This window comes from Jaculus jaculus, chromosome 11, assembly GCF_020740685.1.
Source record: "Jaculus jaculus isolate mJacJac1 chromosome 11, mJacJac1.mat.Y.cur, whole genome shotgun sequence".
Lineage (NCBI taxonomy): Eukaryota > Metazoa > Chordata > Mammalia > Rodentia > Dipodidae > Jaculus > Jaculus jaculus.
In genome coordinates this window covers 101,188,219-101,201,996 of record NC_059112.1, presented here as the reverse complement: position 1 = coordinate 101,201,996, position 13,778 = coordinate 101,188,219, and the positions used below count along the sequence as shown (strand labels likewise).

At 43.9% G+C, this 13,778-nt stretch overlaps 1 protein-coding gene and 1 pseudogene across 2 annotated transcripts in view; one reads left to right on the top strand and one right to left on the bottom strand.

Annotated features, from left to right (window-relative positions):
* Shisa9 (shisa family member 9) overlaps positions 1 to 13,778 on the top strand; it is a 323,497-nt gene that overhangs the window by 194,464 nt on the left and 115,255 nt on the right. The gene's annotated exons all lie outside the window — the stretch shown is intronic.
* LOC101600896 lies at positions 5,739 to 6,198 on the bottom strand (annotated as a pseudogene).

Below are 13,778 nucleotides of genomic sequence, written 5' to 3'. Positions count from 1 at the left end.
TTTAGTTTAGCACAGCATTAGCCCAACACTTAGTGTCACAGACGTATCTTGGTTTGAGTTGATTATTGTTCAGGAACAAATCCTGAAAGCTGTGGTCTTATGGTATCCTATTTCATTACTTTCACATTTTCAGCCAAAAAAATTTTTTAGAGTACCTGTCACCTGCTGAACACTGTAGCAGGCCCTTGAGATTCAGTTTGTGAGAAGAGAGAAAGACCCCTGGGCATTTTAACATGTGTGTTCTCATGGACAGTGTATGTATTGTTGTATGTTACATGATGATCATGGATGTGATGATCAATCTGTATTGTCAACTTGATTGGATTGAGACAACTTGGTGACTGGTAAAGCTCACCTCTGGGTGTGACTGTGAGATTGTTTCCAGAGACAATTATATCACGAGAGACTGAGTGTTTCAAATGCTTAATCTATTGATGGATTAAAATTTTTAATGGGCTGGAGAGATGGCTTAGTGGTTAAGCGCTTGCCTGCGTAACCTAAGGACCCTGGTTCAAGGATCGATTCCCCAGGACCCACGTTAGCCAGATGCACAAGGGGGCGCACGTGTCTGGAGTTTGTTTGCAGTGGCTGGAGACCCTGGTGTGTCCATGTCTCTCTCCTTCTCTGCCTCTTTCTCTCAAATAAATAAATTAAAAACAATAACTAAAACTTTTAATACCAGGAAGTGGTGGAACTGGAAGATGGGGTCTAGTTGGAGTAAGTGTGATATGTCTCTGAAGAGCAGATCTTGACCTGTCTCTCTCTTGGCTATCAGGAAGTGAGCAGTTCCTCCATGACATGCTCTCACCTGTCATGACATCTTGCCTCACCTGAGCCCAAAGAAATGGATTTGGCTGGTCTTGGCCTGTAATCTCTGAAGCCATGAGTCAAGACAAATCCTTTCTTCTTTTGATTTCCCCAGGTATTTGTTATAGCAATGAAGAACTAACACAGGTGATAAGAAAAGAAATAACTTGGGCATGAGGGTGGGGAGTAGAGATGGAGATGCCATTGAGGAGGGTGACCAAAGAAAGCCTCTTTCATGAAGACGTCTGCCATTGTTAGCTCAAGACACACAAGAATCCATGCTTCCTAATTTCTGGGGAAAGTTTATTATGTAATTCTAGATGGAAAAAAAAAATCTTATAAGAATTAGGAAATGGATTAGAGCAGAACAAAATTGCTCTTATCACTAGGGAAATCTTGAATCTGATCCAACATGCATTATTTAATGAATCAATGATAAAACCCCACATCACAACTGATCATTTATAAGCAGATGTTATGACTGTCATTAGAAGCTTTCTTCCCTATGGGTTATAGTTTGACTCTGAAATGTCCCCCACAGGCTTATGTTTTGGGTTCTTGGTCTCCAGGTGGCAGTGTTATTTTAATAGCATGCAGTAAGTAGGTAGGGCATCATTGTAGGGTGTAGGTCAATGGGAACTGGTCGTTAGGCTTATATGATTCCAGCCCACATCCTGTATCATCCTCTGCTTCCTGGTCTACCATGATGTGAGCAGTTTCCTACTGTACCCTCCACCATGATGAACTGTTCTGCCACTCCTTCCTTACCATGAGGGACGGACACCCTGTGAAATTGTGACTCAAAACAAATCCTCCTTCTCTTAAGTTGCAATCCCAGTTCTGTAGAGGCATGGGCAGGAGGCGCATCATTAATTTCTTGCTGCTGGGAGAAAATATCTGAGCAGAAGCGGCATATGAAAGGACAGGGGTTTATTTCGGCTTACAGTTTCTAGAGGAAGCATCCGTCATTGGCGGGAAAGCATGACAGAAGCAGACAGTATCACATTTTCACAGTAGCAGCGAGGAGGTAGAGCATGCAAATGGGGCTTGGAGCTGAGCTGTGTTCCCTTGAGACACACTACCTCTAGCAGGGCCTTATTACCTAAAGCGCCACAACCTTCCCCAATAATGCCACCAACTCTAGATCAGAACATAAGAACCTACGAGATTCATTTAACCTTCCAACCATCACAGCAGGATTGTTAGCTTGAGACCAGCTACAGTTACACAGCAAGTTCATGTCCAGCTGGGGCACATGGGAAATAAAAGAAAACAAAGCAAAAATCCAACCAGCCATATCAAAATGGCTGGATTCCTTCACGGCAGAGATGCTCGCTGCGCAGGGCTATAGCTGGGTAGGCAGAAGAAAGTTTGCATTTCCAGCCCACCCTTTTTGCTGGCCCCACCTACCCATCGCTCCCACAGCCACCCCGAGGAACGGAAGACACAAAGACGGCTGTGGTTGTCTGAACTTGGCTTTTTCTCCAGATGGGACTGGTGCAGTGGCTGTAAAAGCAGCTGCAATTTTCCCTGCTGAAAAGAGCTTTTCATGCAAGAGACAAAAAAAGATGAATGTTGAACTAGAAAGGTGAACTTCTGGAGCCGGGTATGAAAAGAGTGCGCTGTTTGCTCCTGGTTTCTCTGGGACGGATGAGTTGTGTTGAGGAACGGCTCCTTTTCAGTCTCAGAGACGGCTTGGACCTGTTTCAACATTCAGAGGCTCACAGAAAATGAAGTGAGGATCAAAGGTGGTTGAAGCAGCCTTCTGATCGTGCGACAGGTCAATGAGGCCAATCAGCCAAAGAGCTGTGATGTAGGCAGAGCCCATGATCACAGAGTGACATGTGGCCCAATTCTTCCCCTGGGAAGACAAGGGATTTGGTCTCAAATAGATGCTACTCAATTGAACCTTTGGATGTCCAAGAGATGAGCAATCCGTTTAAATTGAATAGGTGCCAACATTATAGGGCTCATTAGTAGTAACTGATCTTCCCCTAATGGACCTGAAGGTATTAAAAATATTGAGAGCGGAGCTCCCAAGTATTATGTGTAGCCCGTAAGAGATCCAGCCCATAACCATCTATACAAAAATGCTTTCCTCACAACGAGAGTGATCTTGAGTGCCAGATTACCTAAGTTAAAAATCCAGGTGCAAAAAAAAAAAAAAAAAAAAAAAAAAAAATCACCATTTCTCTCTTTCTCTAAAGTGGGACTGCAATAATACTTCCCCATGAATTGAGATAATGTAATATACATAGCATAGTGGATGACATAAAAAAGCCAGAGTAGACATGGAGTCTCATTATTACTCCTTAAAATTTTATCTTTATGGGCTGGAGAGATTGCTTAGTGGTTAAGGTACTTGCTGGCAAAACAAAAGGACCCAGGTTCGATTCCCCCATACCCGCATAAAGCCAGATGCACAAGATGGCAAAAGATTCTGGAGTTCGTTTGCAGTGGCTAGAGGCCCTGGTGCTTGTCCGCTCTCTGTTCTTTTCTCCCTTACTTCTTCTCAAATATATAGCTAAAAATTTTAATTATTTTATTTTTAAGAGAGAGAGAATAGATGTGGCAAGGCCTTTCAGCCACTGTGAACAAACTCCAGATGCATGTGCCCCCTTGTACACGTGTGTGACATTGCATGCTTGTGTTACTTTTTATATCAGGCTATGTGGGACCTAGAAATTCAAACAAGCATTCTTAGACTTCACATGCAAGCATCTTAACCGCTATGCCATCTCTACAGACCAGATAAAATAATTAAAAAATTTTAAAGATATATTTATTACTAAAATGGTTTTAAATTTTAAGTCTGTATCCTGCCGCATGGATGAATTGAATCTTTATCTATTCCAGATAACTCTAGACAATTCAATTTTGACTCTCCCCTAATTTTTCTTTTTAATGTGTAGCAGGACTGTATCAGAGGGAGGGAGGGAGGGAAGAAAAAAAAAGTGAAATAGCAAAGGAAGCAAGAAAAAAAATGAAGAAAGAAAAGCAGACTGTTCCTGGGTTCATGTAGTCACTCTTTCAGGCTGAAGTCCTTGAAAGTTAGCAGGATTAAATGTCTGATCTCTTTAAGTGCCGATCTGGGATGTCTTCCTCTCATGCTTTTACTCTCATTCCCTCTCTTGCGCCCTTCCTTTTTATTTTTTCCTTCTTTTTTTTTTTAATTTTTATTTATTTATTTATTTGAGAGCGACAGACACAGAGAGAAAGACAGATAGAGGGAGAGAGAGAGAGAATGGGTGCGCCAGGGCTTCCAGCCTCTGCGAACAAACTCCAGACACGTGCGCCCCTTGTGCATCTGGCTAACGTGGGACCTGGGGAACCGAGCCTCGAACTGGGGTCGTTAGGCTTCACAGGCAAGCGCTTAACCACTGAGCCATCTTTCCAGCCCTCCTCCCTTGTTTCTTGGAACTAATCTTGCTTTTGACCCCAGGCTGGCCTCAAACTCATTACCTTCCTATCTCAGCCTCCTGAGTGTTGGTACTACACGTGGTTTGTTAATTGTCTTCTAAAGGTGACCCCCAAATCCTTTCTACTTAAGCACAGATGGTCCACCCCATGAACAGACAAAGGAATAAAGGCTTTTAGTTTTGTTTTATTTTTAAGTGAGTGGACCACATTTGCTCTGTGATTAATCAGAGAGTCAGATGCCAAAGAAAACTTTAGTTCTTGCTGAATTTGAAAAACAATCTGGTGTTTTGGTTAATACGAAATGTTCTATGCATATGTATTGAGTTGAAGGAAGAAGAGAGGGGAAAGGAGGAAAAGGCTCAGTTTTCCTTTGTTAGTTACACCTTTCAGGTTATATGTCAGCCACATTCTTTCAAAGAATTATTTTGCATGTGCATGTATGTTTCCACATGTGTTCATATGTGTAGAGGTGCATGTGTGCATACAGGCCTGTGAATGTGGAGCCCAGAGCTTGACGTCAAGTATCTTCCTCATCCTCTCTCTGACTTATTCTTGTTGAATGTTTATTTCTTTGCAAGCAGAAGAGAGAGACAGACAGAGAGACAAAGAATGGGTGTGTTAGGGCCTCTAGCCACTGCAAAAGAACTCCAGATGCAGGCACCACCTTGTGCCTTTTGGCTTACCTGGGTCCCTGGGAATCAAACCTGAGTCCTTTGGCTTCTCAGGCAAGCACCTTAATCACTAAGCCATCTCTCCAGCCCGCTTAGATTTTTTTTTGAGACAGGGTCTCTTCCTGAACCTGGAGCTCTCTAATTAGTTAGACTAGCTAGCCAACAAGTCCCAGGGATCCTCCTGTCTCTGCCTCCTCCCCAGATCTGGGATAATAGGCACATGCCACAAGACCCATAAATATATGGACGCTAGGGACCCAAACTCAGGTCCTCAGCAAGAGCACTTTACCCACTGAGCGATTTTCCAAGATCCCAAAGTATTTTTTCACCATACGTGTTGTGAGGCCCAGCCCCTATCCACTGAGCCCAGATCCTTGGGGTCAGTTCTGGACAGTAGATCTGGTTATTCTATATTGTGCCCTTCATGGAGGGGCATCAGGGCAATGAGCTTTTTATAAAGAGCTTTTGTTTTTGCTGTGTGTGCATATGTGCGGGGCTGCACATATGTGATATATGTGTATGTGTGGTGGCCAGAGGACAAACAACCTCAGGTGTCATTCTTCCTCAGGTCATCAACCTCATTTATTTATTTTTTAAACTAAAAGAGCTGACAGTTTTATTTTTACATTTCACAGTATGAATGATAACTGTACCTTTTTTGTCCCATTCCCCCCCCCCTCAGCTATTCTCTGCTATGAAGGGGAGCAGGCCTTGCTTACCATGCTGCTGGGAAACAGTCGAGCACCACAATCTACAGGGAAAAAAAAAACAAAACAAACAAACAAACAAAAAAAAAAAAAACAAATAATACAGAGCTGCGACATAACCCTCCTTCTATCCTTATCTGTCTGGAGTCATTCTAGGCCAAGTGGGCACCATCACGTGGCAAGCAGGAGGTCTCATCATTGGCATGTGGCCTCCCATGGGTGGCCTCAGTCCAGGAGCAGGTCCCTGGAGCATCATTGCAGGAGGAGGAGGACCCAATACTGGCATCGTAGGAGGGCCTCCCATGTGGGGTGCTGGCATCACTCCAGGTCGAGGAGGACCCGGGAGACTGGGAGCAGGTGAGGTAGTGGCCCCTGCAGGAGGCGGGGCAGAGGATGGGGCGGGAGGGATCTTTTCCTTGCTGAAATGCAGCCTCCGTCCCGTCAGTCAGGCTCTGCAGCTGCTCTTCCATCCGTTCCTGCTGGTAGTCTCTCATGTTCTCTTTGTGTTTCCTGCCACTGTGGCATGTCTTTCTCAGAGACGGGGAGTCATGGGTGAGATATGTATTGCAGTAGTCACAATACAACTTGGGCATGCTGCTCTGTAGGACGTTGGCTCCATCAACCTTATTTTTGAGACAGGGTCTCTCATGGGCCTGGAAATCACAATTAGGACAGACTGACAGGCCAGCAAAGGCCAGGGAACCTCATGTCTCCACCTCCCCTGCACTGGGATTACATGCACAGGCCATTATGTCTGGCATTTAAAAAATATTTTATTTTATTTTTATTTATTTATTTTGACAGAGAAAGAAGGAGAGAGAGACAATGGGCACACCAGGGCCTCCAGCCACTGCAAACAAACTCTGGAAGCATGCGCCCCCTCGTGCATCGGGCTGATGAGTGTTCTGGGGAATTGAACCTGGGTTCTTTGGCTTTGCAGGCAAATGCCTTAGCCACTAAGCCATCCCTCCAGCCTGTGTCTGACATTTTTTAAAAATGTGTACTCTGGGGAGCAAACTCAGGTCCTCACAGCTGTCAATCAAAGACTTACCTGACTGAACCATCTCCCCAATTCTCTCCATATGCATGACTATTCTAGGCCGGCTGTTTGGGTTACAGATCTGGATAATTTGAGGCTTTAGCTCTCCACTGGTTACTTTCCAGGGACCATCATGTTGGGAGGAGGTGTTTGGTGATGCCTTTCAGACACAAGGAATGTACCCTCTGCTCCACAGCTCTAGATCTCCTTGGAAAGAGCCAAAACTATGTGGGGTCCACGTTTTCTCTTTCCCTGAACCCTGTTCCACTTGGAATTAGGGTCTCTTTTCACTATCATCCCAACTCAGATTGCTGGCAGTAGGGCAACAGCTCTGAAAACATCTTTGCTTTCAAACCTTCACTGACCTACATTGAAGACATTTTCATCGGTTGTAGTGATGATGGCCAGGGTGTTCCCCGGGGAGCTGAAAACAGGAGGGCAGAGCATCTGCTGTGTGCTGGGGAAGAGGACGCTTCCAGAAGCTAAGGGCGGGAGCATCTTAGGTGGTACTCATGGGGACTCTCACAGTTACCTTCCCGTGACTGGGACAAAGCACTCCATCTGAAGCAGCTTATGGAAGGAAAGGGCTTAATTTCAGCTTACGGTCTTGAGGGAGCTTTCATCATGGGGAAAGTGGGGTGAGAACAGACAGCAGGGAGACACACCACATCAGCCGCGAGAATAAGGGGGATGGCTATAAAATCCCGTGCTTCCCCCACCCTGGAGTGACACGCCTCTTCTAGCAAGGCTCCACCTCCCAAAGGCTTCACCAGCTGGGGATCAAGTACAAGGCTATTAGTAACATTTTACATTGAGACCACTACAGACTCCAAGCCTGGGAACTCCTTCCTGATCAGCAAACATGTTTACCTTCCAGGGTAGACAGGGTAGCCTTGGGTTGTTTTTTTTTTTTTTTTTTTTTGGAACAGTACCTCTTAGTAAATTGGCAGTTTCCTCAGGACCTGGCACTCACTGGATAGGAATAGACATCGAAGTCCTGGGAAAATTGTCTTGTTTGAGAGACTGAGACTCATTATTATGTTGGGTACAAAGGAATTTGGGCAGCAAGGTCAGCTAATGTACTCAATATTCAGCTGCTCTAGGGAGCCAGCCAAGGAACCGAGCATGTCCTGAAATTACTGGGCTTAATTGTTTGAGTTCCCTGCTGTGTTCTTGGAACCCACGGAGGAGGAAGGGTTGGACACAAAAGAAACTGGAAAAAGGCCCAAACCCATATTTCAGGGAGGAAAATGACTTTGTGGCCAGAGACAACAGGTCATCTAATCAGATTCCTAGTCAATGAACAGGTATTTTCTACATACTCCAACAGCAAACACTGATTCATTGTGACCCGATGCATTGTGACCCGTTTACCTTTTACTAACCTGCACACACAACCTGAGGACAACATTGTCACTGGGAATTTTGCCTAAACATCCTGGGGAATTACCTGTGTTACTTAAACCATCCCTCGAAACAAATGGAAAAAACACAGGGGCTTGATAAATTGACGATATTGTGCATTTCTCTCATTTTCTACCATTCCCTACTTTCTTTTTTCTTAAAATTTAGCTTTTATCTTAAGGACATGAAAAATGATACAGAAAGTAGATGAAGTCGTAATAATCACCCAGATTTCCAGTCCCTGGAATTAACCTTGATTCCTGTTTAACCACGACTTCAGACGTTGTTGGTCGCACATAAGAATGAATAAGCATGAGTTGCAGGCAATGTTGAAGTTTTCTCCGAACCCCCCCCCCGACCCCACAAACACCTTTGCCATCTATAGCCTAACTTCTCCAATCAGGAAATTACAGCCATAACTTTCCAACTTCCTTCTTATTCTTACTTTCTCATCTCTTTTTTACTTACAGCCTTATGTTTCACTAGATAATTTTGTGTGTTTTGGCTACTGTGAATCTTTATCATATTTGTATATCTCCTTCCTCATCTCATTTATTTGCTTTCAATGTTATGCTTTGGGGCCTTACACATGTCAATACCTACTATCTGGTTACACTTTTCTCTGAGTGTTTTTTTCTATTATTTTTATATTTTGTGGTTTTTCAAGGTAGGGTTTCACTCTAGCCCAGGCTGACCTGGAATTAACTATGTAGTCTCAGGCTGGCCTCAAACTCAGCCTCCAGAGTGCTGGGATTAAAGGCATGTGCCACCACACCCAGCTGTCTATTTGTTAATTTGCTCATCCATACACCATCAGTCCAGCATCCATCTGTCCATCCATTAGCAGCATACCTATTCTTCATTATTATGATCACTATCACCATTAGCATCATCTCCTTGCATCTAGCTTGTTTTCATCTTTCTGGCTGCTTGTCTATTTTGCATCTATTATATTTCACTCACTTACTTGCCTTGCATGGTTCCTATGGTAGGAGTGATACTCAACATATTTAACAACTCACATGCACAAGCACCGTGAATAAGACTGTGTGATGGGGACTAAAGAGAAGGCTTAGCAGTTAAGGTGCTTGCCTGTAAAGCCAAAGGACCCATGCAAACCAGATGCACAAAGTGATGCACGTGTCTGGAATTCGTTTGCAGCAGCTGGATGCCCTGGCACCCCCATTCTCTCTTTTTATCTCTCTCAAATAAATAAAAATTAAAAAAAGAAATGTGTGATGGTATAATTACACTAACTTGGCCACAAATAACTCATATATCCATCATTCTGGTTCACTAGATGACCAATCATATTTTTCCCTACAAGTGTTTTGGTTGTAAACCTTATTATACTCACTGCTCTTGTAATTCCTTCCTTGGATGATATTTTAAAATTGTTTTTGTTTATTTTTATTTATTTATTTGAGAGTGACAGACAGAAAAAAGTAGGGAGGGAGGGAGGAAGGAAGGGAGAGAGAGAGAGAGAGAATGGGCACACTAGGGCTTCCAGCCGCTGCAAACAAACTCCAGACGCGTGCGCCCCCTTATGCATCTGCCTAACGTGGGTCCTGGGGAATGAAGCCTCGAACCGGGGTCTTTAGGCTTCACAGACAAGTGCTTAACCACTAAGCCATCTCTCCAGCCCATAGGCTGATATTTTAATGAGCAAAACCCTCTGACTCTTTCCCTCTGACTACCTGTCAGCTCTCTCATGTGTGGTTGTAGAAATCAAAGCATCTTTTCAGGCCAAATTCAAATATGAATTCCTGCATGAATAACTCTGGGATCTCTAAGACATATTTCCATTCCAAATCTCTACCTTCCCTTATAACTGGGCTTATCTGCAGTGTTGTTTATGGGTTGAGTTCTTACTGGACTGTGACCTTGCAGAAGCTGGGGCTGAACTGTACTTATTCAGATGTACAAGCTTATTTTATATCTGTCCTTCACTGAGATATGCACAGAAGCCAAAGCCTGAGGACTGCCACACAGCCTGGGTTAGCAAAGGATGGATGGTGGCATCTACTCAGCGTGGAGACATGGTGGTGGTGTGTGTGTGGGGGTTACATGCAGAGGTCAGTTCCTTCACAAGGACTTCCAAAGGTGCTTCTTTTCCTAATGGTATTTGGCCTCAAGAGAACTTGTTAGCTCCATGGCTTATGACATAGCAGAATGACATTGCTGGGGGTTCTCTGGAAAGAGCTGAAGTTTTGGATGGGAAAATAAATACTTGGAGAAGATGGAGCCAAGGTGTTGTATGGGAGCCAGGCAGTGTGGGGCAATAGGCAGAACATCAGCTTTGGAGCCATATATCCATCACTGGGAGCCTGTGCCTAGAAACTTGTCTAGAAGGGTGTGCAGCTGGAATTCCATCATTCTTAGCACACAGTCGGTCCTCAGCTATTTGCTGAGTGTGTGAATGGAGCTAGAAAGCCTTATGTGGATCTGACACTTGATGTCAGATCCCAGAACCAAGTCTTCGTTTCTCCTCTATCTGATAAATGGTGACTCATAAACCCATTACAATTGTTGGGCAAGGGGATTTCATAGTGCATAGTGCTGACCACAACTACTGATACATACTGTGCTCACAGTAAGACACTTATTAATATAGACTTATGCCCTTGCATGTGTTAGGGCTTATCACCTGGGGAAAAATACATGCATTTGTCTCAATGCTGTTTTTTTTTTAAATATGTTTTATTTATTTGCAATCAGAGAGAGGCAGGGAGAAGACACACACACACACACACACACACACACACACACACACAAAGAAAATGGGCATGTTAGAGCCTCTAGCCACTGCCAATGAACTCCAGATGCATGCACCACCATGCATCTGGCTTAATGTGGGTACTGGGGACTCAAACCTGGGTCTTTAGGCTTTGCAGGCAAGCACTTTTTAACCACTTAGAAATCTCTCCAGTCCTCTAAGTGTAATTTTAATTTATTTCTTTGCACATGCGTTGGGAGCATGCTTGGGTCTCTTGCAAAGCAGTGGCTTTACATGGGTGCTGGGGAATTGAATATAGGTCAGCAGGCTTTGTATGCAAATACCTTTAACTGCTGAGCAATCTCCCAGACCTCAAGGCTGTTTTAATTTTTGATTTTCAGGCATTTAATTTTCTTTGCACCCCCTAGGCTTTAGTTTCTGAATCTGTAAAGGGCTTCATTAACACTGTGTGCGTGCATGTGTGTGTGTGTGTGTGTGTGTGTGTGTGTGTGTGTGTGTGTGTGTGTGTGTGTTCTTGCGGCATCCATATGCTCACCTGTAGCAGGCATTGATCACCTGCAGTGGCCTGACATCAGGCATTCTTCTCAGTCACTCCTCTGCCTGGTCCTATTTTTCAGTTGAAGTCTCTGTCTCTTTTCTCTCCTGTTTTGGAGCTTGCAGGGCTCAATTGATTTTTGTGTCCCTGCTCCTTTGTGAGACTGTGGTTATAGGCACCTTTTACATGGGATCTGGAGATTTGAACTTGGGCTGTTTCAGTCCCTCTCAGCTCATTTTGCATGCATAGGTGCATGGAACTACTGGGCAGTCTCCACAGCCAGGGATTTTCTTTTGAAAAACTCCTTTGAGATGGTGTAATGAACTAAAGGGTAGGCCTCAAGAAGGGCCCTAATCCTATGGATGTCACTTTATTTGGAGAAAAGGGTCTTTCAAATTGGATCAAGTTCAAGGTCTTGAGATGGGAAGATCATTCTGGATTAATTGCAATCCATCAATGTAGGAATCTAGGACAAGTGCTATAGGAGCAGAGAGAGGGAGCAACACCAGGAAGAGGAGGGAGCAGATGACCATGTGCAGAGATCCCAGAGCCAATATAACTGGAAGATGCCAGGAATGAAGTCTCCCATAGGGCCTTCGGAGGGAACACACACATGCTGACACTTTGATCCCAGCCTTCTGGCTTTCAGAACAGAAAGAATATAATTCTCTTGTTTGTACCACCCAGTTTCTGATAATTTGTTATTGCCACCACCAGCAACTAACTAATTCAGCTATTTTCTGTGCTGCCTTCTGGGTATAACAAGAATTTCATATTCTGTCTTGTGGACATGTGCTGCAATGCCTTTAAAGCTCAGTATCTAGAGCTGAAAAATGGCACCTTAACCAACAATCACACAGTAGAGTGGTTAGTATGGCCATGGAGGAAATCTATGTGTATTACACAGGGAGGGTAGATCACACAGCAGGGAGGGGTGTGTGTGTGTGTGTGTGTGTGTGTGTGTGTGTGTGTGTGTGTGTGTATGTATGTGAATATGCTTGGAAAATCTTCTCATTTAAGCTCCAAAGACCAAGGAGAATGAAAGAGGCAGGCAAGAAAGAGAGGAGAGCATTTCGGTAGACAGCATCATACTCAGAGATACAAAGAAGCAAGAATTTGCAATAATTCTTGTCTCCCTAACTTGTGGGAAGGTCAGACTTGCAAAACACTACTTCTCAAACAATCAGGTACATGGGGTGAACCATGGGGGAAGGTCTTGTAAAACTGTGGGGTGGGCCAGAGGCGCTAACATGTCTTATGATGCTGAGGCCACAGACCACACTTAGAGGTATAGGACTTCAGTACATTGAGGTCTAGAGTAAGTCTGCCTATTTCCCTCCTCATTCAAGCCTCCCCTGGGAAGAGCCAGGGCCCTTGATTTGCAGCTGTGAAACCTGACGCTTGGAAAGAAAGGTTCCTTGCTCAAGGTCACATGATTTTAGAATCTAAGTTTTCTGACTTTGAATGCATGGCTTTTTTAAAGAACTTATGCAATTTCATTATGACATTCAATAAAAGGCTGCCTTTTGAGTTTTGATCTAGACTCTGAGGAGCTTTTCTTTTAATAGAGGGTTTATGTTCACTTGATCTAACATGCTTGCTTGTTATTAATTGGTCATAATATTTATCACATTTATTACACAGAATATTAAATAACCATCAGATGATAATATTGGCAATCCTTAATGATTTATTATTGTTAATTATTATTCATCAATAAGTCAATTTATCTAAGTATCTTTCATATCTTCCCAAAAGATGTGGACAGCAGTCTCTTTATTTGCTATATCCCTCAGGGGAGGTGACCTCATGGATTCTGAGAGTGAAGTGGAATATTAAACCCAAAATGACTTTCTTTCTGATCAGAATCCTAAAGGACTATATAGTAGAATTCATGTTGAGTTCAAGGCGAACAAGTTACTGATTTCTTGGCCAACTAGTGATAGCAGACAAGTCCTGGATGTTGGAAGGGAGCCAGTGTTCTTTTGTTGTTGAAGATTTCATGAGACTTAAGCTTAAGGTCAGACCACCTTTTGCAGTAGCAAAGATATCTCTTTTCTAAAGAGGGGTGATGAGAGACCTCAGACACAGAGGGGACTCCTGAAAACATGGGAACAAGACAGAAACATCTAAGGATGAGGAAAGTGTGGTCTTAGGGTAAAGGTGGCAACAGTATAGCCATGCAGAGGAACAGGTGGATGTGAGCATGCTTATAAGCAGCCCCAAGAGAAAAGAGAAAGGACGCATACAGATGTAATTAGGTACATGGAAATTTCTTAACTCTGGATGAAGTTTGAGCACAGAGCTTCTCCTGCCCATTCAGACATTCTCACTGGTTGTGCGCAGCAATGCCGGGGAAGCTGACAAACGCCACCCTGGAGCCTTGCAGGCCTTTGGCCTGTCAGCCAGGACCTGCCCCAGGGGGCGGGGTGGCTTCGTCATCAGGGGATTGTATCAG